We start from the raw sequence: 26,436 nt of genomic DNA, 5'->3' as shown, positions 1-26,436 counted from the left end.
GGGGACCCCTTGGCACCCCAGCGGGGGGGGCAGGGGCCGGATCCCCAGCGGGCAGACACACGCCCTGCTGCAGGGAAGCGTTTTGTACAGGATTGCCGACCCCCTCACACGTCACCTCAGCCAAAAACCCCAGACCCTCACACCCTAGCTTAGTAAAGAAAAGTCACAACTTATCTTTGTAAAAAAACCAAACCCTCATGCGTTATCTGTGCAAAAAAACCGCACCCTCACACATCACCTTAGTAAAAAAAAAAGCAAACCCTCACACATTATCTTAGAAAAAAACCCAAAACAACACTCTCAGGCATTATATTATGAAAAGACCCTCGTGCATTACTTCAAACAAAAATTCCTCACGGATTACTTTAGTAAAAAACCCCTCACACATTATTTTAAATAAAAGAAACCCCTCAGACATTATTTTAGTAAAAAACCCCAACTTTCAGACATTATTTTAAACAAAAAAAACCTTCACACATTATTTTAAATTAAAAAACCCTCACAGATTACTTTAGTAAAAAAATAACCCCCCCCTCACACGTTATTTTAGTGGCCCCACCCGGCAGCCGCCCCGGCGCCCGCCTCGCCCCCTCACTAAAGGGCGGTCCCGCCCCGCGCCCCTCCACGTGCGCGCTGCCAAGGGGCGTGGCACAGCGCAGCCAATAGGCAGTGGCCCCTTCCCGGAGTGCCCGCCCGCGTCCCTGCTCACGCCATTGGCCGGCGGCAGGCCCCGCCCCTACCGGCCGTTCTCGCGGGAAGTAGGGGCGGGGCCGGGCCGCCCGCTCCGCTCCCCCCGCCCGCCCCGGCGCTGGGGTTCTGCTGGGGTTCAGCCGCGGCCGCCGAGCGCCGCCGCTGCCCGGGAGGTCCCGCCGCCCGCCCCCGTAACCCATGCCGCAGGCACCGCGCAGGTAGGGGTGCGCCGGTGGCTGGGGCGGGGCGAGGCCGCGACTGAGGGGGGAGCGCGGTGGGGGCGGCGCAGGGGCCGCCCGCCGTGCGGCTGGGCCGGGCTGAGGGCGGTGGGAACGGCCCCGCGCTGTCCCCGGTGCGGCGGCCCCTCCCGCCCACCGTTCCCCGCCCCGCCGGCGCCGCTGTCACGGCGCGCCCCGCGCCGCGCCCTCCCATTGGCCAACACCTTCGGCGCGCCCCGCCCGCCGCGCTCCCCATTTGGCGGCGCGGCGGGAAGGCGGGGTGCGGCTCCTCCGTGCGGCCCCGCCTGCCCGGCGCTGGGGTTCCGCCGGCAGCGAGGCCCGCGCCCCCGCAGGTAGGCACCGGGCCGGCCTCCCGCCGCCCCCGGCCGCGCCGCCCCCGCCCCGCGGGGGGCCCGCCGCCCCTCCGCTTCCCTCCGCTTCCCCCGGCAGGCCTCGCTCAGCCTCTTCGCAGCCGCCGCGGCCCCTCAGCCCCGAGGCGGGCCCCCGCGGCCGCTTCTTCCCTCAGCGGGCGGTCGGTGCTGGCGGCCCGGGGGCTCGGAGCGGCCGGTTGTATCATCCAGCGGCCCGGCGGCTGCTCGGGGAACGAGGGGGAGCCGGGGCCCACCGGAGTCGCCCCGCGCCGCCGGTGCCCGGGCGTGCTTGGGCCAGGCTGGGGGGCTCGGCATTTCCCAGAGCCCGGGGGGGGACCCGCGGGGGCACCCGCTGTTCTCCACCCGGTGGGATTTCAGCTGCCTGGAAAACACCCAGCGGCTTAAGGCTCACCGAACTCTAGCAGGGGAAATTGTGCTAACTGAGGCCTCCGGGTCCCGGTAGAACCCGGTGGGTTTGTTCAGGGGGAGGCAGAGCTGCCTCCTGGGCCTCAGCGGGGATCACCGGGCGGGTTGTGCCCGCGGGCCCTGCCGTCGTCAGGAGCGGTGCGAACATGTCGTGCAACTTTGCTTCTGCTGGGTGAGAGGGGCCTGAGGGGTCTCGCAGGGCCCCTCCGGGTAAGGGATGGCAGGCGCTCCTCAGGCAGCTTCTCTCTGTACATATGGTAATAAATACATCACATACCCCTAGGGGAAGCACTGCTGTGGCCCGGCGGGGTGCAGGGTTGCCCCTGCTCAGCTGTGGGTGCTCTTTGGCTCCATCAAGGCATTTTGCGCGTGTTTGCGTCTGTACCCGAGATGTCAAAGTGTAACAAAGCCCACACCAAGGCGCTTGCAGTAAGGCTGAGATGCCGAGTTGGGTGTCTGGAAAGCTAAACTCAACTCGGAGAGCTTTCTTACGTGGTTTTTCACTGGGAGCTTAAGGTGTGTCAGGCTTTGTCAAACCAAGCTCAGAAAGTGCTTCTGTACCAGCAAACTGCAGGTTTCCCCGTGCTTCTGGAACCGGTGAAGTAAAAGCCACCTGTAAACCTATTTACGTGAAGGATTGCGGCGTGCTCCGAGCGAGCGCTGGAGCAGGCATAACGAGATGCAGTCGGCTTTGTTAGCAAGGCTGCGGCGAAGTGGGTTTTGTGCTGGAGGTATGTTAGTATGGGAACAGTCACCCTCCTCAGCGAGACTTAATGCAAAGAGACGTGGCCTATATGTGTTCTTCATTGTGCCTCTTGGAATTCACACCCACTCGAAGAGTGTGAAGAGGAGAAAACCTGATCGACACACTCTCTGGGAAAGGGAATGCTAAAGAAATACCCATGGGTTTTGTAAGAGCTAGAGGGAGTGCAGGTGAGTGCTCAAATGATGAGGACAGTACCTTCCAGGATTTGTGGCTTCGTTCAGAATACAACATGCAGATCAGCTGCTACAGACCTCGTGCATGAAACTGTTGAAGATATCTTGTAATGCAAGAGATTTTGGGCACTTTATTGTAAGGCAGAGTCACGAGAACACAAATAAGGTGTGCTCATGCTGTAGCTGCAGATAGGTTTGAGTGTCTGTGGGCTGTTCTGCTTCTGCCTGCTTTGAGTAGCATAAGAAAGATGCACGATCGTAGTATTATGATGCAAAGTTTTAGCTAATATATTCTGCCTTTAAGCAAGATTTCAATGTTGCAAAAGCAAATACTTCACAGCTTCCCAGGTAGTGGAAGAGGATCCGTGTGCATACAGGAGTGTGATCTTCTGGTTCTTCCACTTGATGCTTGTTGGCTTCAGGGGAGCGCAGCCCAAAAATTGTGGGGGCTCGGGGCTGTTTTTATTCTTTTGACTGTTAGGAACTTGAGCCTTTTGGCTTGTTCCATTAGACGCAGGAGTTGCCAATAGTTAATAGTTCTCCTAGTTAGAGCTGGCCAAGTAAGAAAGGTTTTTAAGGTCATTATGTGCTTTAAACTTGGCCAGTTGTAATGAGCCTTAACAATATTCAATATATCTGTAGAGGCATCCTGCCCTACTAAGATGTTCTTTGGCATAGTTGTGAAATCTGGGTGAAATACTGTGCTCTGTTTATTTAAAGGCATTGTTTTCACTTCAGTGGACTGCTAACCCTTCTGATACAGTTGGTGATCGATAAATATAATTGAGGTCAAAGGCATCTCGATTATCCAGGTGCTCTTTGTACCTTTTTAAAAAGAGTGAATCCCTTCTTACCAAGATACAGTGTAACTTCCACGACTATTTTGTCTGCCCACCTTGTGGAATGGCTTTTGCCATTGTGCTCTAATAAAGGTAGGAAGAGTTAATTTAATAAGGAGATACAGAGTGTCCCTTCAGATGGTGCCACAGGAAGTCCTTTAACTTTTCATGAGCTAATAATGTCACTGTCTACATTTAGGATAAGTAGCTATTTATTTTTTTTTAATAATCAATAGAAGTATCCTAAAGCACAGCCTGGACGAAGCTGCCCTTTTTGTATCACGCAGTGTGTCACACAGCTAAAAATTAGTAGGGACCTGAAATGATTAGTATCTGGCTGGTGGCCCAGAAAGAGGGAAGGCTGGGTCTGGCAACATTTGACAGTAATTTTCTGTAAGACAAGTGTCCTCAGCTCTTTCATTGTCCAATTGATTCTTTAACAATAGTGCTTCCATTTGTAATGCTGAGTCTATAGTGCTACTCCAGCAGGAAAAACAAGAGGTGTGCTAGTCACTTGCTAGCGCACATGCTGCGGTAAACAAAGAGGTCTTGGGTGACTGCTTCAGAGAAACAGGTAGAATGTGTTAAAAAACAAAACCCAGCCAACCAAAACAGAAAACCCACCACAAAAGAAAACCCCGATCCCCTAAAAATAATATTTGGCAGGAGTGGCAGTGGTCACCTATGGTACCATTGTAGCGTAAGTAGGTGAGAATCAAAACTGCTGCTTTGTGGGTTTTTTTACCTAATGGTCTTCAGTGGTTTTCTTCTTTCTTTTCTGTTCAGGATCTCTACCCCTTTGGTAAGAGAAGGGAAATAATACGTTGGATTTCACTGAGGTTACATTTAAAGTAGCTCTCTTTCTCTGAACATTTAATTGAGCCCTAAGATTAAAAGGCTTCTACTTGGCAGTGTTTCTTAAACTGGTTACTTTAGTTTTAAGGTACGTTTTTAATGAGGTATTTCTTCAACTGGTTACTTTAGTATTTGGGTATGTTTTTAATGAACTAGCTTTCATGTCAGAGCCACAGTCAAAACTTTTAATTTCTGCAGGTTTTCAAAGCAAGTTGACTCATCAGTTTAGCCTTGTGCTGCAGACCTAAAATGTCGGAAGTTGTTCCCCTTTTACAATATTGCCATTTTGTGATTTTTCCTCTTTTTTCCCCCCTAATGCTAAAACTCTGATGCTTCTAAATAAAATTTGGGAATGAACGCTTGTATTTGGGGACTGTTTGCTCATGCAAGTAAGCCTAGTGCAACTTCAGCTTTTCTGTAGTTATGCTGGATTTTCACTTGGCATTTCAAGAACAAAATGTAAATTTGCTTTCCTATCAGCACTCGCTATTCTCTTGACTCCCTCTGCTGTGCTCCACAGTTGCAGCTTCTGTTTTTTCACCTCATCTCCTCTTGGCATCGTTTTTGCTTCCTGCTCCTTCTCAGTGTCTTGTCAGCGCTGGAACATGGCACATCCTCTGTGTGATGAGTGGGCTGCTGGCTTTTTAATCCCTCCTTGCCGCTGAAATTTGTGCCGTACTTGGCGACAGAGCCACAGGTGAGCCTTGGCACTTGCTTTTAATCTGTGCGAAGCAGTGTGCAAACCTGCAGCAGGATAGAAAGACTTTGTAATGATCTAGCTAGTATTTAACAAAGTTTACATGAAAACCACATGTAGCTTCTCAGCTGTGTTTTAAATGTTAATATTGAATTTGAAATATTGGAGGTGACAGATAAAATGCAAGGTAATAAGATCCTTCTAAAGAAGGCTCACTGCTAATTCCAAAGGAAATGAGCTTTTAATTAGTGTCTTATCTCAAGTATGCCACCTTTTCTTTTTCCCTCATTTATATTGCTTGTATTGTTAAAGATCAGCTGGTGTCTCCTGACATAGGAACCAGTTGGCTCATGTCACTTTATAAAATCTGATTTACAGACTCTTGATTACACGTAGCTTGTTGATCACAGAATAAATTAGTTTGGCCATGTTTTCAGGAGTTAGAGTTTATTGTGGTCTGAAGTCACACTTGGAAATTAAGATGTTTGGGGAATACCTGTGTTGCTGCCTATGCAATCTCTACTGTATAGATAGAGACTCTGGAGCACTGAATCTCAGCTGTTTCAGGAATAATCTATCTCTGTTTCATTGGAATAAAAACCTTAACACAGAATTTCCTGAAACAACTGTAAATGTTAAGCAGGAAGGTCAGCCACTCAAAAAAAAATATCAAACAAAAAACCAAACAACACCCCCCCAAAAAGCCCCACAACCCCAAAACCCTTCTAGCTTGAACTTTAACACGTGTCTCCTTCTGACCTTGGTAAGGTTGAGAACAGTAAGGTTTCTATTTGATTAAGGTTATTTACAAATGGGCTTTCCACAGCAGTATTAGTTTAAGAATATGTAAAATAGCAGGTAAGACTTTTAAACTTCAGCAAGTGTGCGTGTGGTTTGGAACCAGGTTGAGAGACATGCACAGATGGGCTGGATTAAGGAGCAAAGTCTGCCTGATGAAGCTCACTTGAGGAAAGGGTTTCCGTGCCGAGCAGGGTCCAGTGTTTTGTGTTCTGGATGTTCCCTGGAGAAGGCGCTGGGGAGGTATACTGGTTTGCAAGCAGGAGTGGTGGTGACCCACCTCTGCTGGCTTTTAGGGCTAATGCAGACCCACAACAAAGCAAGGTAAGCGCAGAGCTGAAGTGAGTGAGGCTAAAATGAGCTCGACTTGGTGGCAGAGCACTTGATCTTCTTGTATGTGGTGGCACCGAGGAAGGTTAACGCTTGGTTTGGCTTCTAAAGCGGCTTCGTTCAAGCTCAGCGTTTTCTGCCTTGCTTCTTGCCATGAAAATCCAAGTCGGTTCCTGAGTATTAGAACTTTTTCTGTGCCCCTTGTAGGGTGCTGGTGGGTTTACTTTGTTTGGGCTGTGCGTTTGTGAGAAGCCTTCTGAACAGGCAAGTTTGAGAGGCGCGTCCCTGAGCGGGTCTAGCGCAGGAAATGGGGTGCTGGTGCATTTCTTTTCCTCTTTTTCATTGCATTAAGGTATGCAGGAAATTCCAGAAAGCTCTCAAACAAAAGCAGTTTATCAGGAGCTCTTAGAACCAGTGAGGCCATGGGGCTTCCCTTGGAGGTGAAAGCTCAGGATTTTTATTTGTGCTTCTCGGTCTCGGAGTTACCAAAGGTTGACCTCACCCTCAGTAAGTGTGCCTTGTGCTTGAAAAGGCAGTTTTGTTCCTCTTAAACTGTGATTTTAATCTTGAAAGTGAAATGATTTCCCTGTTTCTTCCTGGGTGTGGTTTTCCTGAGGGAGTATTTTTGCTGTTTTCCTGCCTTTATAGAAAAAAGGACATCTAAATCTGAACAGAATGAGCTTATTTTACCAGTTATTATGTTTAATGAATATTTGAATTTCCCATGGAAATATTCTTGGACATACCAAAAGATACCAATTAATTCCTGCAAAAAACACTTGAAGAAGAAATAAAAAATTGCTTCTATTGGTCACTCAAAATGGGTGAACATCAACCACGCTTCCCACCCTGCTTCGTTAACAGCCCGTTGGCTTGGCTACCGGCGTTCAGTGCCATCCAGGCTGCAAAGGTAGCTGTGGCAACAAAACCATCTTTAAAAATCAAGCCCTACAAGTGCAGTTCTCGTTGCTTACGGTGGGATACGTTCCCGTGGAGTACCTGAAGCTTTTGGAGCTGCAGGCTTCCTAACCTGCGTGGTTGGTACGTCCGTTTTGCTGAATGCTTGTGGTATTTGCCACAGTTTTAGAGATAGAGTTCAATTGTTTCAATGGACCTGAAGGTTATCCAGTTAGGTAACATTTGCACAATATTTGATAATAATTTTTTTTTTTGCATTCATATTTTCCCTGAAAAGCTCTTGGATTGCCTTGTTTAGTTTGATGTTTTACGAGGGGGCTAGATAGTGTTTTGACTGAGTAAGAAATAAGGGATGTCTGCTGGCTTAATTTTCTTTCTAATGATTTGTTTTAAGCAGCATTTGAACAGATACAAGGATTAATTGTTAAATTGCTTAGGGAGCTGACTGTTTAAGAGCATGCTTTGCGTTTGCAACTGGTTGTCATAAGCGAGCAAAGCCGAGTTAGTGGGCTTAGGATGTGTTTAGTTGCTGAGTGCCTCAAGATGTTGGAGAGAGAGGATGTCGTACACCTGCAGAAGCCTCTGTCATAACAATGTGCTTTTCTGAAAATAGGATTCTGGCTTGTGGTTTGAAGCGGCAGGGCCTTTGAAAATACTCTTCTTTTTTTTTTTTTTTTTTTGGTCTGCGTCCATCTGACTTGCGCTTCGGCTTTTTGATAAGCAGGAAAAATAAAAATTTCTTTAGCATATATTGTTAAAAATGTTGACTTTGATTTTGGGGGAGTTGAGCTATGACTTCAAGGCATATTTATTCATCAAGATCTCCTGTTAAAAAGGTACCTGAATAGGAAGTTGAGTACAGAAGACTGCTGGTTTTGTTGTCTTAGCTGATTTTACGTTCTCCTAAAAAAAATCAAATTGTGTTAACTGTACTGTGTATCTCAAGCTGAAGGACTAATCGGCTCTTGCTAGCCGTGCTGTTTAATGTAGGCTTTCTTAAAAACCCTAAGAAGCTTTCCTCTCCTAGCAGGGCTTTCAGATGTCTCTCTTCCTAATGATAAATGTCAACAAATGAGATCAGAGCATCTTCTGCTGCAGTAAGGGAGAAGTAATTTTCTCAGTGTGGTTTCTTTTTTATATACGTATACTGTTTCTCCATGTAGCTGAGAAACCAAAATAGATCACATACTTCATACCCCGAAGAAGGAGAGCGTTTCAGTGATGCGTGGTTGCCAGTGGGATCTACTGGCTGCTCTGGGACCATCTGGTTGTAGTCAAAGGGAAAACACATCTGCAGTTGGGGCTGCCTGTGCCGGCCCGGGAGCCTGTCATCTCTGCGGGCGTGTGGCTGGGGTTCGCCGTGGTGCTGCTGGCTGCGAGCAGCTATCCCAACCATGGAAACACAGCCATGGAAACTGCTGGAAAGAACTTTCCCTCAGCTTGCAAGGTTTTCTACTGATAATCAAAACATAGTGAAGAACACGAACAGCATTATGGTTGCTCCACAGACAAGGAAAATGAAGGATGAGGCGTCAGCGGAAGAACAGGGAAGATGCTATAATTGGAAGATGTTATAATTGGAGTTGCTACGATTATTTTTTTTATTATTCTTAGTTGTGCACCTCTGTTTCACACTATAACTGATTTTGAGTGTTGTTTTTTTTTTTCCTTGCCCACATGATAAATTTGCACTGGAGCTGCCATGCAGAAGGTGAATTTAAATAAAATCTCCATTATATGCCATTCCCACAACTGAGGTGTTGGAGATCTGTGTGCTTTGTACAATGACAGCCACCTTCCTCCACATGTTAGTGGGTTTTGCCATATTTTTCATGCCCTGAGTATTCTTCCAGAAAAATCTCAATTTCCCAGGCAGATAAACTCTCAGAAAAGCTACTTGCCTTTGGGTAGGTGGGAGGAACAGCTTCATCCTGTTCAACCATATGTTAATGCTAACTTAAAGCAGGAGGCAGAGATTTAGGATTCAAAAAGGGTAAGAATTCGGTCACCTCCACAGCCCGGACAGACCAGAGCCCCAGCACTCGGTGTGTGCGGTTACAGATGTACCGCAGCCCTTCAGCTTGCAAAGATGCTCCTTGCTGGCAGTGGCCTTGCGAGCCCCAGGCTGTTTCTCACCCCAAGCACCCTGCCTTTGTCTCCCAGCAAGGGTGCTCCCTGCCACTTGCTCTTGGGCTTGTCTTCCAGCCGCTCTGCTTGGAAGCCTGTCCCTAGCCTCGTGGGTGCTTTACAACCAAGAGATGCGTTGTTTTTCTTCTTTTAAGCTATTTTCAGTGCTTCCCTCAGCAGACGGGGTTTTCTGCCATTCCCTGCTCTGTCGCTTCAAGTACTTCCAGTGGGTAGGAGCACGCCACTGATGCCAGCGTCAGCCGCGCTGTAGCGTTTCTGTTTGAGGAGACCTGATGGAAGTACCTGGAGTGACATGCTGGGAGGCTTGGCGAGCCCCCGCAGCAGCGATCTGAAGGCAGCTAAGCTTGCAGACAGCGCAGGTTGTGCAGCGACTTGCCATGAAATCTCAGCTTGGTGCGCAGTACCTTCACACTTCCGTTGGCACGGTGGTAATTCGTAGCTTGGATGCTTGTGCGCAGCGAATCCTAGGTGGCCAAGCAAAGTAGGTCAGTTATTTTTAAGTGTTATGATTAATTTATAAAAGCCATTATTTTGTAGAAGTAAGGTAAATCTAAGTGCTCAATCTTATGCGATGGGTGGCTGTTTGCAACAAGAAAGTGGTGCTTTGCAGTGAACAAACGTTTTTGCAAGGGAGAGCTAGAAGTAAGTGGAAGGGATTATTTTTAAGCTTTAAGCTTTGCACGTCTGGAGATTTTTCTTTAACATGAAATGGTTTTAGAACAGAAAATCTTTCCTGGTATGTAATGCTTCCAAAACCCTTGGCAGATGGGTAACTTTGTTTCCAAACATCAAATGTTTTAGCTGTTTAATGCCTGTTTTTAAGCATGAGCAGCACTCTCAAAGAATGTTCATATTAAGCCTGCCGGGAATTAGACTTTTAACAGAACTGTTTCTATTACGTTATCACAGAAAGTGAAGAATTATGGAAAACTTAATGCAACACTTGGACTTCGTTGCATAATATACAAAATAACATCACACTGGAATAAAAAGAGGGGAGGTACATTCATGCCCCAGCTTTTAACCCGCTGAAGTTACTGAAGACATATATTTGGTTATCTCTGATGGGGGAATTACCCTATATCTAAGTTAGGCATTCACACAAACACATTTTTGACATGCGGTATCAAAAACCTTGAATGCTCATTGGTAGGAGTGGGATCGGCACCTTGCTGCGAGGTGAGAATGGACAGATGCAAGATGTGCTTTTGGATTTAATGTCTGTCAGATGCTTTCCTCAATAGTCACTGGTCTTATTCCACTAAATGTTTCAGTAGAGGGCTTTTTTATTGCTGAGTGTGTGGTTTATTACTGCTCTGGGCAGGAGGTTATGTATCCCTATTTGTATAACGTGGAGAAAGTTGGTCACAACGCACATCTAGTCCTTAAACTCGTATTTGATCTTTGAACTACATCTAGAAGTAAATTTTTGGTGTCTTATATCTTACAGAAGCATTACATATATAGAAGGTGAATTTGTTCTTAAACCGTAAGCTATGTGGGTCGCAGAACTGAGAATTGCAGTAAACACCAGCAATGAATATTATGCTTTAGACAAAGGATTTCACACAGTTCTGAGTTTTCTTAGAAAGGCAAATCTTGGCATCGGCATTCAGTAACAGTAAAGTATTCTTGGTATTTGTGGACTGTAAAATTTATAGAGTAATAGATATGCAAATGGGCTGCCACAACACTGCAGGCTGTATAGTAATGCATAATTGTGACACTTTTTAGCTATATGCAAAAATTGGCTTTCTTGCAGGAGTGAGATTTATCAGCTTTTCACCTTTTTAAAGATATAATTCTTAAGTCTCTTACCTAAATGCTTTTTTTTAAAAAAAAACAACAAAACTTTTTTATGGCATTGGTGGCTTGGGAAAATAAAAGCTTACAGATCACTTGCAGATCCGCCACATTTTAATGGCTGTTTTTCATTTTATAGAAGATTTAAGGTGATGCTGTGTTTCTCTGACGCTTACTAAATTGCTTGTTCCTGATGTGTGTTTACAAAAAGGGCACGGTACCGGGAGGTCAAAAGTCGATCTGTTCAGTGCCTGGAAAAGCTAGGTGTTCAATCTCTGGGACAGCCAGCTTTACGCCCTCAACGTTTGCTAGGGGTGCAGTGCTTGCAAGGTGCATGTTCTTGCGATGGTGGAGCAGCACACAGGATTTTGGTTTTGCAGGCTCTTGTCAATCACGTATTTTGATTTTGCCTTAAATCTACCTGTGCGATCCTAAAAACCTGTCTGACATAGAAGTTATTAACTTGATGTAAATGGCAAAAATACAACTATCAGTCTTCCCCTTCCTTGCGTTTTCCCTGCCATGGGTGACACAGCGTGCAGTTCTCACCCTGCATATTTTATGCTGTGTACAATCCAAGGTGCACAGCTCATTACGTTTGCCTGGAGACATGTGCTGTAACTGTAGGCTTAATCCTTGTGGTGACAGCTACTTCCAAATGATCATCTATAACATGTGGTAAAATGTTTCTTGCTCCAGAAGGACTGTTGATGACCAGTAGTTACTTAGGTGGGGCAAGTTGTACAATCGAAATGGCTCCTAGCGGTTGCAGCCCTTACATTCAGTTTCCACGTGAGCACTCGGAGGTTATCTTGCCAAGATACAACTTGTGATGCACTGCGTTTTAATACTCACAGGACTGTTAACAAGGTCCCTGCGTGCTGACAGTGAATTTCAAGTTGCGCTGCTATAAAGTTGTCTACTTCTCCAAGAAGATTTAAGCTTTCTTTGCAAAATGTTGCAGCATAAAAAATATCTAACAAGACGCTTGGCTTGACTTGTGACATTGCTTTCTCCTTATTTTAACAGCTGGCGTGACTGACGGTAGTGCACGTTTCCCCTTAAACAGTTTCCCAAAGTGGAAGGACTCCCTGGGGACCGGAGCGGGATTTCTTACTCTCTGGTCTCTGCTGTCAAAGCAAACCCACCTGCGGCCAGTGCGTGGGATTGCAGAGACCCTTTGAAACGGGGCAGCAGAGCCGTTTTGCTGGGGCTGGAAGAGAGCCCCAAATGAGCCTTTGGATCGAACAGGTTGCATTTGCAGCAGCGCGAGGACTGGGGGCGAAACTGGTCGCCCCCGTTTGCGGAGCGGGGGCAGAGCCAGCCCCAGCCTGCGCGGGTTCGTTCTCGCTCGGCACCCGAGCGCCCCCTGCCGGCACTGCTTCCCGGGGCGGGTTGCAGCAGGTCCTGCACCGTGTTTGATGTCACTTCTGCGCATCGCAAACCCCCTCCCCTTGGTACCCGAGTACAGTTTGGTCCCCTTGGTACCCAAGTATGATTCAGCGTCCTGCTATTTACGATTATTTCTCTTGGGACGCGCTTAAAAAAAAAAAATTAATTCCACCGTTCTGCGTTGCAAGCTTAACTTTTGCCAGGCTGGGGAGCAGCGGTTTGCACAGAGCCCCTGGCACCCTGCTCCTCCTGGCCGGAGCTGCCTGGGGGAGGCTTAGGAGTCTTGATGAGGATGGAAAAACGAGACGTCGATAAAACAAACCCATGCAGCTGCAAGAGCAAAGTGTACAGTGCTGCCGCTGTTCAGCAGAGGTTTGCTTTGCTCGGGAAGCTGCAGGAGCTCCTGCTCAGCTTCGGTGACTGGAGGCAGGCAGGTCCTTCGTGTTTAACCCAGAACTGTCTACAAAAGAAGTTAGTCTGAGTGTGTTTTTTGTAATCGTATTTCTTATAACCCAACAGAGCCCCCACCTTGTAGGACAAGAACAGCAATCTTAAATGGGCACTTTTTTTCCTTTTTTTTTTTCTTTCTTTTTGTTACTCTAACCACTTTGCACTACATTGCAGTCAGAAAACCCGGCTGTGTTGGGACTGAACACTGGTAGCACTGGGGAGGGACAGTTTTACTGCCTCAGTAGCTCAAATTAAGGGACTTGCTGCAGCAGCCAGCACCTGGGTTAGACAGGTTTAACCCCGTGGGCTTGAATTAGGCTGGTTCCTCTTTCTATGGGACTAAAAATTCCTCTTTCACTAGGAACAGAGTTTGGTAGAGCTGAACACTGGTGTTTAAATGGGCAAAAATCAGAATGGAACCCAAATCAGCTACTGAAATGAATATTGATTATTTTTTTAAAATATATTTTGGAGAGATGGTACAGTATTAGTGCTGCTTTGTTGTGTGGTGGTTCAGACAATTAAGAATACCACGTCTGCTTTGAATGTTTCATGAATATTAATGCTGTCCTCCTACTGAGCAGTTAATTGGGTGCTATCACTTTAACCACCTTATTGAAATTGAAAAGCGCTCTTAATAAAAGACAAATGTCGGTGTGAAACACGGTGTGTTCGGTGCACTGAAAGCAGGCTGCTGTGCCTGCACCTTTTCTCCTCCGCTCTCTTCTAGCAGGTCAGTACATAACGTTAAGCCCGTCAGTCTTCGCTGGCCTTTGGCATCTTAGCAGAGACGTCGGGTTGCAGCTTCCACGTTGCTCTCGTGGCTGCGCGTACCACCAGAAGCGCTGGGTTATGGAAAAGACATCCATCTCTGTCTTGATGGATGGGCACGACACATTTAGAGGAGCCACGTTGACAACGGGCATTGTATGAAAGCAGAAATTCAGATCTTGGGCTTTATGGCCACGTCAGATGCTTGATCTGAACTGTGTAATTTGAACCTGTGGGATTCTTGATTCAGATAGGAAAAATGTTAAAACGCAGCTCAGAGAAGAAATTGGGCGTCCTGCCTGTGCCTGTGGCTCAGTGTCAGAAATCTGCAACAGCTGGGAGTGGAGTAGAGATGATGGGTTTTTTTCCTCTTAATAATCTTGGGCTTTAGAATCAACAAATTCTGGTTTGTAGATCACTGAAGTAAGATAGGAGGTCTTACTGTTCTGTTTAATAGAAACAAGATAACATTTCTTCTTGACGCCCAGATAGGAGGACTTTATTTTTTATGGATTCATGAGAGTAATATGAACGAAATTAGTTAAACTGGTTTTGGACCATGTCTTCAGGATGTATCCTGCTGGCCTTAGGACGAGATTCTCTTGCTTCTGCTATTGGAAGTCTTTCCTGGTGAGGCTGAGTACTTACCTCCTCTATAGCTTTTATTAGCTATAGAGCTAACCTGTTAACAGTTAACCTGTCCCCTCTGTTAGCTTTGCCTGCAGTCAAAACTTTTGTTATCAAAGGTGGAAAAGTCTTGTTCTTTTTATGTGAGGCTTCCTCCAGAGAGCATCTTAAAACTTTATACCAAAGCTGGAGTTACGTTGTTGTCCAGCCTTCCCATGCTGCTGTAAAGGCTGTACCTCCTATGGCAAGCTGTGGGCAGTTACGAGTAGTCCTTTTTTCTTTACTTCTTTTTAATATTTTTTTTAAAAAAAAAGGGTACACTAAGTCCTTGCTGTTTTAATTGTGTTTGAGGGTACTGAGTTCCTGCCGTGTTTTATAAAGTGTTAGCCTGTATCTAGAAACAGGATTTCATCTTCAGTCGGGAGTTTGGAACTGGTTGTGTAAAATCTGTGTGCTTGGCTATTTGTTTTGTTGTTCCGAAACCAGCACATGCCTATCTCTGTAACACCGTATTTAGACACAGCAGGTTATTAACACATTATCTGATAACACTGCTGTGGTTGCACTGAAATTGCAGGTTGCAAGCAAAGGGTTCTAATCGCCCAGTAACATGTATTAATGACCTACCAAACTGTGCTGGAATCACTGTAATTTCAGAAATATAACAGGAATCCAAAGCTTCATTTCGGCGCTGAAGCCGAGTTGGGAGAAGTGAAGCTGAGTGGAGCAAAGCTTCAAACAAAGCAGATGGCTTGGAGCAGAGAGCAAAAACTTGTCTCTGCTGATGGTTAGAAATCTCTCTCCTTTTATGCGTGTATTCGTAAGAGCTCTTGATTAAATGCGCAACTGTGTGTGTGGGGGGTTTACCTTCAACCTGCAAGTTGGCTGGTTTTCTGCGGAGGTGCTGGCACGTTGGGCTGCTGCTGCCAGTGGGGCTTTGGGCTCCTGGGAACAGAGGAGAGCCGCTCTCCGTGCCTCGGGGCTGTGTGAAGTGTCACTTGTGCCTTCTCCTGCTGGGTTTCTGTCCTCTCGCCCTCCACCTACTGCAGTCCTTGTGAAGCTGGCTCAATGTCTGCCTGTGCTGAGATCTCGATTCCTCTTCTGAAGGTTCCCCCAGGGATTTCTTCGCTGTTGGAGCGATGCCCTCCAGCCCCCGGTGCAAGCTGTTTGCATGAGCTGCCTCTCGCCTTGCAAGAGAAACGGGGGTAATGCACCTGCTTGGATGCTTCATGCTCAGCCTTCAGGCAATCTCCAGGGTTTATTTCCAGGCTCTGCAGCTGTTCTTTCCGCAAGCCAGGAGCAGAAAGAAACATAACTTGGCCAGATTGACTCTCCTGACTGTGTCCAAGCTGTTGCAGGGATGCTCCTTGTTTATTCTCTTCTGACCTGTTGTAACAAACCCGCCTGGTCCTGCCTGCCTGGGGACAGCAGGGAGCAAGGGCACCTTTGCCCAGCACTGATCTCTGCAGCAGCAGGGAACAAGACTACAGTGGTTTCTGGAATTTTACTAGTATTTGAGAGAGGAGTTCTCCTTGATGAGGAAGTGCAGGGATAATTCTGCTGCCTGTGCTGAAAAACAGAAGGAATGTTCAAATCTAAAGCGTCAGTGAGTCTTGTGCCTTTGAAGTCAAATATCTCAAATGCTTTTAAACTTGTTAGTGAGACACAAGGTAAAAGATTTGTATGGGCAGAATCCTCTAAACGGGTTCGATTTGAGCAGGAACTGAATTTCTGCGGCGCTGGCTGGTTTTTTTTTCCAAGTTAGGGCTGCAGGTCTAGTTGAAAGTTGTGCCACGGCACAGCTTGTTGAAGGAAATTTTGGGCACCTTCATCAGTAGATTAGAATTTGAGAGAAGGAAGCTGCAGTGTATGAAAAAGAGCCAATCCACTCCCAGGTAGAATCATTGACAAAAAATAAGGGAGGTATTAAAAATCCAGAGCACCCTTAGGAAGTTTTATAGATGCAGGGAATCCTAAGCCATCATCTTCTTGGCACGGGACATACAGCACATGTGTTGGCACCATCCTTTGTGTATGGAAGACGATCACGGATGAAAATATCACTGCTTTCTCCTGTTAAAAACTTGTATTTCTTCTCTGGGAGTTGTTCCCTTATGACCAGAGTGCAAAATGTGGGAGTTCTGGCCTTAACTCTTGAAGGCAATAGGGTGAACTCTTAAATAATAAAAATAAATCTCTTGGGGGAGCCAAATGAAGGGCTTTCTGGTAGATGTTATGTGAGCGGAGAGAGCGGTCTTTAAAAATACATGTTGTGTGTGGAGTGGTTCTCGTCATTTGCAACCTGGCTGTAAGGAAAATACATGTGATGCTTTGTTGGTCGAATTTTGGCTTTGTTTGCTTCAGCTTATAAAGAAGTGCCAAGAAAATTAGTATTTTGTTGTAAAGATGTTTTCAAGGCCATGTATTTATTTTTATTTTTTTTAAAGAGAATTGTGGAAGACAAGCTGACAATTTAATGGTGCATGATGCACTAATAAAAATGTCTGTGTGGTTGCGTTTAATCCTTTAAAGGAGAGAAAAGAAACACGGTAGTGATCAGCATTCAAAAAGCAAGACGCAGGCTTAAACATATGCAAAGCCTTGGAGAGAGACTGAAGAAATGTACTGACGCTGTTGCAGAAAGCTTCTGACAGGCACATCACATCTTTGAAAGTAAGATTTGAATTATTAGAGCTGCCTTTGTTTATTAAATTGAGCCTCCATCAAGAGGATTATAGGAAGAAATACTGTGCAGGCTCAGGTTGTGTTGGCGTAAATTTTAATGGGTGATAAGATTATTGAGCTAATTCAGTAAGAAAATTCAAATAGATTTTTAAAAGATCCAGGTGTGTGTTAGATACATAAAGAAATAGACTTGAAGTGCACGAATAAGCCTCCTTTTATGGCACCCAGTTTGCTTTTAGCGACGGGTAATCCTTTTAAAACAAGACTTCTTGAAGGCAAACTCCAACAGAAGAGTGTTTGTTTAATTTTAAATTGGGAATGCAAGGGAAGGATGCAGAGAGCTAATAAGAGAGTAATTATACATGCTATTGCCAAGTTGAGGAAGGGCAGAGACCATTAAAATGCCATTTTAGGAGTTAATTATATGGTGTTTCAAGTCGATGCTGGTGTTCCGATTTCTGTTAAATCCACATATAGCGTTTGTTTAGGATGTTGTGTTCATGGCATCTAATTTCTATTTTAAGGAACTTCAGGCCACCGCGTTATGAAATACTGTCAAAAAAAATAATAAAAATCTTCCGGCTTCCATAGGGTTTGTGCCTGTTGGATTTGATTAGGAAATATGCAAAAGCAATAAAGGAGATGGAAAAAACCTTAGCAAATATTTTGGGACTGGTACACATACCATAAATAAAGCATTGCAGTGGAATTTGGTTAGTTAAATCTCTTCTGAAGCTCATTTAATAATTCCAGAGGCTCTGCTACCGCTCAGATGTAGCCAGCTGTAATTTGTTTCAAGGTTAGTCTTTGACTTCTGTTTTATTAGCTTTTCAGTTTATATTCTTCCACTTGTGCAGTTTCTCAAGTCAAACTACATAATGGTTTAGTTAAAACTGGGATCCTTTAGATAGGGGCTTTAAATTGGAATTCTTCAGAAACGTTTAATGAAAGCTCTGCATGAGGCAGATGTCAGGATTTACTCTTCAGTTGGGGAGGATTGTGGTGGGGAGAGCAGATTAGGCTCCTTTGCAGTTGATGTGCTGCCTCGAGGAAGTGACATTTATGCTCTTGATCCTTCAGTGATTCTGCATGTCAAGAGCTGTGCCTTGAAATTCGTCAGCAGTGCTGTCTTAAGAGCAGACAGGACTGAATAAGAGGATTTTTACAGATAGAGGGGAAAAAATTCAACTCCACCGGCTGTTGCAGATCCTTAAGTACTTCAAATTTTTCCTTTTTTTTTTTTTCTCCTTTTCACATCTCCCCTGTAGGAAATCGGAGAGGGAAATCGCTTTAAATCACCAACCGATACATTTTTGAAGCTGAAAAATCTGAGATGCATTAGAGTTCAGCGACCTCCCTTTGCTTAAGGTAAGAAAGGAGCAGATTCTTCCTGTTCCCTCCTTAATAAATATCTATGTTCAGTTAACTCCGGGGCTGGAGTTCCTGTAATGTGTTTCAAAATGTTTAGCCTGCTGTCGATGCCGAAATGGTTAACGTGCGTGGGATTTAATAACTTGCAGCTGCGGAAGGCATATGGCTGTGTGTTTACAGGAGGTGGTGGCGAGCCCCAGGTCCAGCCTGCCCAGCGGAGGGGAAGCAGGCAGCCTGGCGCGGGGACTCCACCACCCTGTCAGTGCTGCTCGGCCAGAGATGAGCTGCTGGGGTTTGTTGTACAGCTGAAGGGCTCTCTTGCCTAAAAGCTCATTTTTGGAGGTTTTTATCTTCCCGGTTTGGACGGTGAGTAAGCTCGGTAACTTCTGAAGGATGCTGGGGAGGGAAATAGGGTGGAGTGGTGAAAAATCTTACCTCCGAGAGGTAGTAGTTGGGTGAATTTCATGAAAGGTGAGTCTTGGTGAGCTGTACTTACGTTACCATGGCATCCATAAATTACTCCAGTGTGAATGCTTATAAGTATCAATGGTGAATTATTCCGGGTAAGGTGGTGCGTGAGAACAGGTCTGCATGCTGTTAGCCTGGCTGTTTGTTTTTATGTGAGAAGTATGTTAATTGCTGCCTTTTGTATGTTGTATATAATTATCCATGCTGTAAGCATGAGCTCGGTAGCACAGGAGAGGCAGGCTTTTTTAACCTGTTGTACTTGCATCGAGGCTTTGGAAGACTACATAAAATGCACGTATTAAAACTGAAGCTTGGCTCTCCATGACTGATTTTCGAGTGAAGTTTCTCCTCTTGTTATTTTTTGTGCTTAAACGGTTTCTTTACTAGTTGTGCTATATCTCACTGTGCACAACTTCAGGAAACCTAATTCAAAAGGAGAGATGCCAAAACTAGAAGGTAGAAAATCTTGTCTGGGGTTTCCAGCGTGCCTCCTGTGTTACAGCTGAAAGATAAAAGCTCTTTCAGTGCTGCTAGACCAGACAAGTGGTTTCAGAGCATTTCAACATGATTAAAGGAAACTTTAAACTTCTGCCCAATAATTAATACATGCTGCTCTTGTGTGCTTAATCTGAAATCGGTAAGTTTTATTTTTCAGGCTTTTGCTGCTGAATTTGTTCAGCTTGGGGTGAGTACTCCTGTGAATCTGCCGAGGTTTATTTCAGAACTCGATGTACAAATGTCAGGCCTGCACTGGTGTATGTGATCTGTCATTTCCAATTACTTTGTGCAGCAGGACTGTCTCGGGCGCAGAATGTTTTAAATTCTCGTGTTACTTTTGAATGAGCAGAAAAGAGCATCTGTGTTAGCAATTAAAATCTTCAGCCAGAAGTAGGAAATTAATTTTTAACTGGACAGGCAAACTTGTTTGGAAATTAGGGTGGTGTTTGCAAAAAAGCATCCATTTTGTGTTACTGCATCGTGCCTTTCTATCCTCTGTGCAGCTGGAGTAAAAAACAAACATGCTGAGTCCCTTGTGGTGTTTTGTTTTTTGGGTTTTTTTTTTTTTCAGCTGCTTATAATGTTCACTCTTCTATCACTTGCTATATTCTCCAAGTCTACTCCTGAATTGTTTGACTTGTCAAACTCATCATCCTTCCCAGACTTTTTCAAGCTTAACTGATTGTAGAATGTGCTTTTTATTAACATTGAGGCAATAGAATCTGAGAGAATACTCCTGTTTAGTAGGGGAATAAAGTTTTGCTGCCAGGTTTTAAATATATATGCTCTTAAACATGCTTAGCAATCTGCTTATGTGAGCATCATGAGTTTTTACATTTAAAGTGGAATGATTTTTTTTTTTTTTTTCTTTAGGATGAAAGTAGTTGAAGATCTGAATTGTGAGGGACAGATGAAATTAAGCTGCAGAAGCACTGATGGCAATCTACAAAGCTTTAATGTGTTAATGTAGTCTAGGCATTATACATATTTAGAAGCAGTCTAGATTGAATCCTGGAGAAAAAGCAGAGTTATTCATAGGCTCCTGTCTTGATCATGTTTTCCTGTAAGTGATGGATGGTATGAAACAGTGGTTTGAAGGAGATGCTAAAAATTATTTTGCTGCTGTTAGAACTGTATCAGATGTTAATTGCCCCCAAGTTCAGTATTGGTTTAAAAAAATACAGGGAAGGCTGGTAGATGAAAGAATGATGTTTGCAAAATTTCCTAGGCTTTGTGTAGACCTTCTCTCTTTTTTTTTTTTTTCCTTCATGAATTATTCAAATGTTCAAGTTTGGTATATTGCTGTATTTAATATGTTTTAAACGATATTGCATCAGTTAATTTGGTGAAGGAGAAGATCTGGGTGGACTGATAATTAATCTACCGGGGGGAAGAGCAGCAGAGAAGCTATTGACATAGACTGAACAGTTTATTTTATACAAACAGGAGCATTTTAGCATCTGTTAAAAAGGGATTTTGATAGACCAGGGCTGAGAAGCTTTCTGGAGCTAGTGTCTCTATTCTAGCACATTGTTTTGGCCTGGCTGGAGCCTGTGAGTGCCCTGCCATATAAAGTAATAATTTATAGGTTGTCAGTGGGGTTGAAAGAGAATAAGGAGTGAATGCATTGAACTTCTAGATCAAGAAGGGACCCTGTAGCATCCAGAAGAAAACAGGTTAGTATTAATTTTATTTTTACGCTTAAATGTTGAACAGCCGTTGGCCAGAAACTAGGTGAATAATCTGTTCCTGGCAGTGGGGAGTGTGGGGGCGTGCAGGTACAACTTCTTGAAGAAACTTTTACAATACTGGTGAAAACAGAATGCTTTGCCTGTACGTTCCCTCATCTCACTCACTGCTAGGGGCACCAGGCTACTACAGGCAGGAGCAACCCACTGGCTGCACCCTCGTGGTGAATGTGCCTGTGGATACCAGGTCGTGTCTTTGACTTCTGCGTCAGTCTTTCATGTAACACCTCCAGGTCAGTATTACCTTTCCAAAGCAGCCAAGAGCATTGCAGATTATTTTTGGAGGCTGATACCCTTCTGTGAAGTCTTCCCATCCTTGTTGATGCCCTCAATTCATGTTTCCGAAGCTGGTTGTTATATTAGTTTTTTCTGTAGTAATTCAGTGATGCTTTCTTAATCTACTCGTGTTTCAGTGGTAAGTGTTCAGCTGTCATAATTAGGATGAAGTCTTTCTAGGCTGCCTGACCTATCATATATTTAAATAGGTGGGTCTGCACATCTATAGCACACCTGCTGAATTTTAAGATTAGCTCTGTCAGTCCCCTGGTAGAGTGCAGGTGGATTGCAGAAGAACTTTAGGCTTTCCATTTTATATTTCTGCTTTGTGTTAATGAAGACTTCACCTAACTTTTAACTGCAGCATCTGGAAAACGGTCATTTCAGAAGGTTGTTCTGAACATTGCTCAGACGAGGGGGTGTTTCAGCCCTGTGACCATCCTGGCCATTCTGTGCGGTCACCTCTCAGCTCATCAGGCGCTTCAGGGATCTGATGCACCATGGCTGGGTGCAAGGAGATCATTGCAACGAGCCTGTTAATTGCTTCTCGAGTGACCTAGTTCCCTTGCTGGAAACAGATGCGTAAGCTTTCCCTTCCTCCTCTGTATTTTATGATCGTAGTGGAGTCTAGACTGGCATATCCAGAGCCGCTTCCTTGGTGGGGTGGTTTGTTTGTTTTGTTTTCCAGAGGACCAGCTTCTGTTTGGAAATTTCCACAAGCTCAGTGTGTTTTGTGTTGTTTCCCTGCAGAGGTGAGGTGGGCTGTGTTTTGGGGACTGTGCCCAAGCACACCTTTCCGTAGCTGCTGTGGAAATGTCACATCACCATATTTTGTTAACCTAATGTGGGAATTTGCTTCTCCAAGCAGATGGCAAAAAGGTGGTTTAGTTAATTTGTACCTACTTGAAATAAGTCACTAGATGTGTGTTAAACCGCTCATTTATTAGTCCGGAGCATATCACTGGTGGATAAGTGGTGATGTTAGATTACAGGCTCAAAATACAGAGGAACTGGGCAGGTATCTGCAACTAAAACAAAACCAGAAAAGGTGTTAAACTGACCTGCAGCCATTAGAGCCTTGTAAATAATCAGCCTTTAGAAGGGAGAGCAATGGCTCTTTCCTCTGAGAAAAACTTGCCTCACAAAGAATTTTTCTACTAAATTCAGCATTTCTTCTATAAAATCTCTCTTGTGCTGTTTGCTTGCAGACTTGGCTTGTGGGGTAATATACATCTGATGGTCACTGAGATGATACCAGGTGCATGCTGGCTTTTATTTGCCCGGTTGGGCATGGTTCCATGCTGCACTCAGCCTAGTATTAGTCCTCTGTCATCGGAAAAAAGATCTCCCATTGCAGTCAAAAAACGGTCTTTCAACAGTGTCCTTCACACAAGGTGAAGCTATTTTTATGGGTTTTTTCCTCCTTGGAGAAATACACCAGGCAGAAGGGGTAAAATCACTTAATAGTTAACTAATGTTGATTACTAATTCTGTGAAACCTGCAACAAAATAGCGTTTGTTTTCTGCCTGGCATTTTGGGCTTTGTAAGGTGTGGTCTTCCATAAGTATGTGGTGGTTCTTGTGCTTTAGTAGGTACCAGGTGCAGCAGAGATGCTTGTTCAATTCCGCCACTGCATCCTCATTGCCCCAGGAGTTAATAACGCTCTGGGTGTCCTGACGGGAGCGGCTCCCGCACTTGCTGCAGCTGCAAATCTTCCTTTGTCTTCCTGCTGTTCCCACTTTGGCAAAGTGTCTCTGAGCATCGCCAAGCAGTATAAATCGAAGTGAACCTGGCCCAGTAGCCAGCTGAAGGCCGGGAAATGTTGCCATGCCCTCTCTGACAGTATCTTGGAGTTGTGTAAGCAGTTTCTCAGCCCCAAGGGTTATATCAAAATGGAACAAAAGGAAGCTGAGCTGACACAAATAGAAAAAGGGAAAACAATGTATTTTTTGGTTGTCTCTATTAATAAGCTGTCGGTGCTGATAACCTGATGTCCCCAAACCCAGTTGTTGAGAGCAGCTGTTGCTGCAGCCTCTCTCAGCAGGTCCCGGGCAGCTCGATGGTGAGCCCAAACAGCTTTCTCCGGGCTGGGGCATGCACAGGCTGCAGCTGGAGCATGAGGGACCTTCCTTTAGGTGTGAAGACCTCAGTAACTCCAGATGTTGATATCAGGGAAGCAGGGGCAGGTGGTAGTATCCATCCATCTTCTCTTTGGCAAAGTGCTCCTTAAATTCAACAAGAGAAGCAGCACAACTTCCTGGTACTGCGAGGAAATCTTCTGGACGCAGAGTGTTTTAGTACATTTGTTGCATTACGAGATTTCCATTAGTGCCAACTAATTACGTGGACCATGTTGCATTTGAGTTGCAATTACATTGACCGATGTACAATAATTAGCTTTAATACATGCTTCCGTGTGTAGGGCAGATTTAATTGCTTGCTGTTTTTTGACAAAGATATTGCTATTTTCCGTAATTGGGTTTCCCCTGTCTTCTGCAGGTGACTCTCGAGAGCTAGCAACCTCTCAAACGGGAAGATACAGCCACTGACAGTTTCTTTGAGATGAATACGGCATTAACATTCTCTCTGGCAGCTTTGCTAATGGCATTTTGTATGTCTTGCTCACAAGCAAATACTTTGTCTTCACGTCCACCTAACAACATTAAGCCTTACAAGCGTGTTTCCTGTAACGCATGGGCTAGCTCCAGCTAAAATGGAAAGACTTTCGGATCAAACTTGTTGCTCTGCAGGAAGTTACCTTAATGGAGGTAGTCAGCTTAACACATCTTGATGGTTAGGGTTAACAAATTGTATATCAATCCCCATGTTTTCCGTGGTGGAGTGATGGCATGGCAGCCCACAGCCCTTTCTGCCTCCGGCTGTACGACGTGGTGGGAAGACAGTGTTGATGTCTTCTCCTCTAAAATATCAGGAACCCACCTGGCTGTGTGTAATGCTCGGCAGCTGGTGGTGTCAGCAGTGCAAAGGGCAGAAGGAACCAGTAGATTTAGCTTTTCGTGCCTTTACTTGGCACCTTCCAGGCACCATCTTTTCTGAAAATTATCAGCGAAGCTAGGAAAGAAGTAAAAAATGCTCTGTTTGCATTATTAGTCAATGCTTATACTGCGCAGAATAGAAATGCTTATAATGCATAAAACAGAAATGCTTATATATGCACAGAATACTAAATGCTTACGTTTCTGCTTAAAACGTTTACTTTGAAAATTCTTTTTATTTAAATTTGCAGTAAAGCTGCTAGCACAGAAATGCCATGAATCGCTTTATCCTGTCTGTATATGCAGTCCCTTTCTGCAGTGCATATTGCTGAATGTGTTCAGCATAAACAGTATAATCAGCGAAACTATTGTTAATGCTTAATTGCTAACTGAATCTTTGCATGTTTGCAGAATTTTTTGGCAATGACATTGCCAGTTGCTCAAAAGAAAAACACCCCAGAAAGAGCCCACGTGTGAGTAAATTATGCTTGCAGTGCTGCATCTGACAGTGGCAGACCTATCATTAATAGTACAAACTTTTCAAAATAACTAAGATGCAACAATAAAGCCACAACAAATATTAAATACATACTAAATAACTTGTTATAAAATTTCAGATAATGCTTTGAAGTGTATTGCTAATAAACCATTTTTACAGTGGTGTTGATGAGTTCCATCTGCAGTGTGATTTAAGTGTCTTCATCTTAATAGCTCTTTTGCCTGTAGCGAAGTTATATGGTCAAGATTAATGATGAGGTATAGTACCATTGTCAGTCTCAACACATTCTTCTTGATATATTTTCATTAGATTAACGAAGTCATTGTAGGATAGGCATAACCTGTCTATAAAGCAATCATTATGTTTGTGTATAGATAGATTGATAAAGCTCTCCTCTTTACAACAAGTCGTCGTTGTTCTTCTTTCAGCTCTGTGTTTCTTGTGTTCATCATCTTGCGAGCTGGCAAGCAGGGAACCAGGATAAACTGGTGCTGTGTGGTGACTTTCACTGTGGTCAGTCTTCTCAGGTATTGAAGTTTTCCTCTTCATTCAGTGACGAGTAAGGATTTGAGGTCAGCTCGGGGTGTTTCCCAGTACCTTGTCTGAATTCCCTATTTGTGGAACTGAGCTGAGTGTCTGAACTATGAGGACATTCACAAAAGCTTTAAAAAGGAACCTGTTGAGCGAGTTTTCATCAAGTGGAGATGTCCTTAAGTTTGGTGAGTGCTGGGGGCTTCATTCTGAATGTATTTAGCGGAGATTAAGCTGTTTCCTTGTATTTTTGGTAAAGATACTTTAATTTTGGTACGCGTTCTGCCTTCAAAGAGGCAAAGCTATTCAAATCTTAAAAACACTTCAAAATTGAACCTCTCTAACTATTTGCAGAATAGACTTCTGGTTTATTCTAGTATCTTCTAGTGACCTAAGCAGTATAATTTTTGCTGTTCTGGGATGTAGCAGCGAGTGCTAGTGGTTCACTGTGAATCAGCAGGAGTTAACATAAAACACTATCATCAGAGGGTTGAACCAAGATAGCGAAATATTCTACTGCCAGTTTAAAACTGGAAATACTATCTTTTGCTGAAATCTGTACAGCAGAACCAGATATTGTGACAATGTAAAAATTGGGAAAAGTACTGTGGTTTGTATTTAGATGAGCACCGTAGGAACTGCTGCTGCAAAATGTGCACTTTCTCACTTTAACAAGAAAAGATCTTCTAGGAAACCTAATTAAAAGTATTTCAGGTCAGGAGGTAATATTTAATTGACTCGTCTCTTCTTCCCTGCTTCCTCCGTCAATGAGTTGCATGTTTCACGGTGTAGAATAGTCGGTGTGGAGAGGAGAGAGGAGGTCAGTGCTCGCTCTGTAACTGGATTGCTTGCGAACCTTCCCGTGTCAGTATTTTCTGTTTAGTTTAAGTATTTGTAACTCATGCCTTTGCTATGGAGAATATCCTCTGCGTGGGTTTGAAGTTTCTGCCCCAGTGTCTTAACACTTTTTGCCTTTGGAAAATGTGTGGTTTTGGGTGGGTGGGGGAAGCATCAGTTTAGCCATAGACACTTCACTGGCTACACGTCACACTTGGAAGGTCGAGGGTGCTGATCTGGAGTTAAGCATAGCA

The 26,436-nt window shown here is 44.6% G+C and overlaps 1 protein-coding gene across 10 annotated transcripts in view; it reads left to right on the top strand.

Moving 5' to 3' along the window:
* The first annotated feature begins 770 nt into the window (after positions 1-770).
* The window catches only part of GLCE (glucuronic acid epimerase), a 55,645-nt gene continuing 29,979 nt past the window's right edge, over positions 771-26,436 (top strand). The window contains exons 1-5 of one of the 10 annotated variants that reach the window (XM_037394271.1): positions 1,219-1,261; positions 16,805-16,945; positions 18,226-18,325; positions 18,509-22,712; positions 23,819-25,341. The gene's annotated coding sequence lies outside the window, so the exon portion shown is untranslated. Of the gene's footprint in view, positions 909-1,183; positions 1,262-14,145; positions 16,946-18,225; positions 18,326-18,508; positions 22,713-23,818; positions 25,342-26,436 lie in introns of those variants that run through there. The other 9 variants (XM_037394275.1, XM_037394278.1, XM_037394277.1 and 6 more) reach the window with 9 other exon arrangements.

This window comes from Falco rusticolus, chromosome 7, assembly GCF_015220075.1.
Source record: "Falco rusticolus isolate bFalRus1 chromosome 7, bFalRus1.pri, whole genome shotgun sequence".
NCBI lineage: Eukaryota > Metazoa > Chordata > Aves > Falconiformes > Falconidae > Falco > Falco rusticolus.
This window is presented reverse-complemented; position numbering and strand designations above follow the sequence as displayed.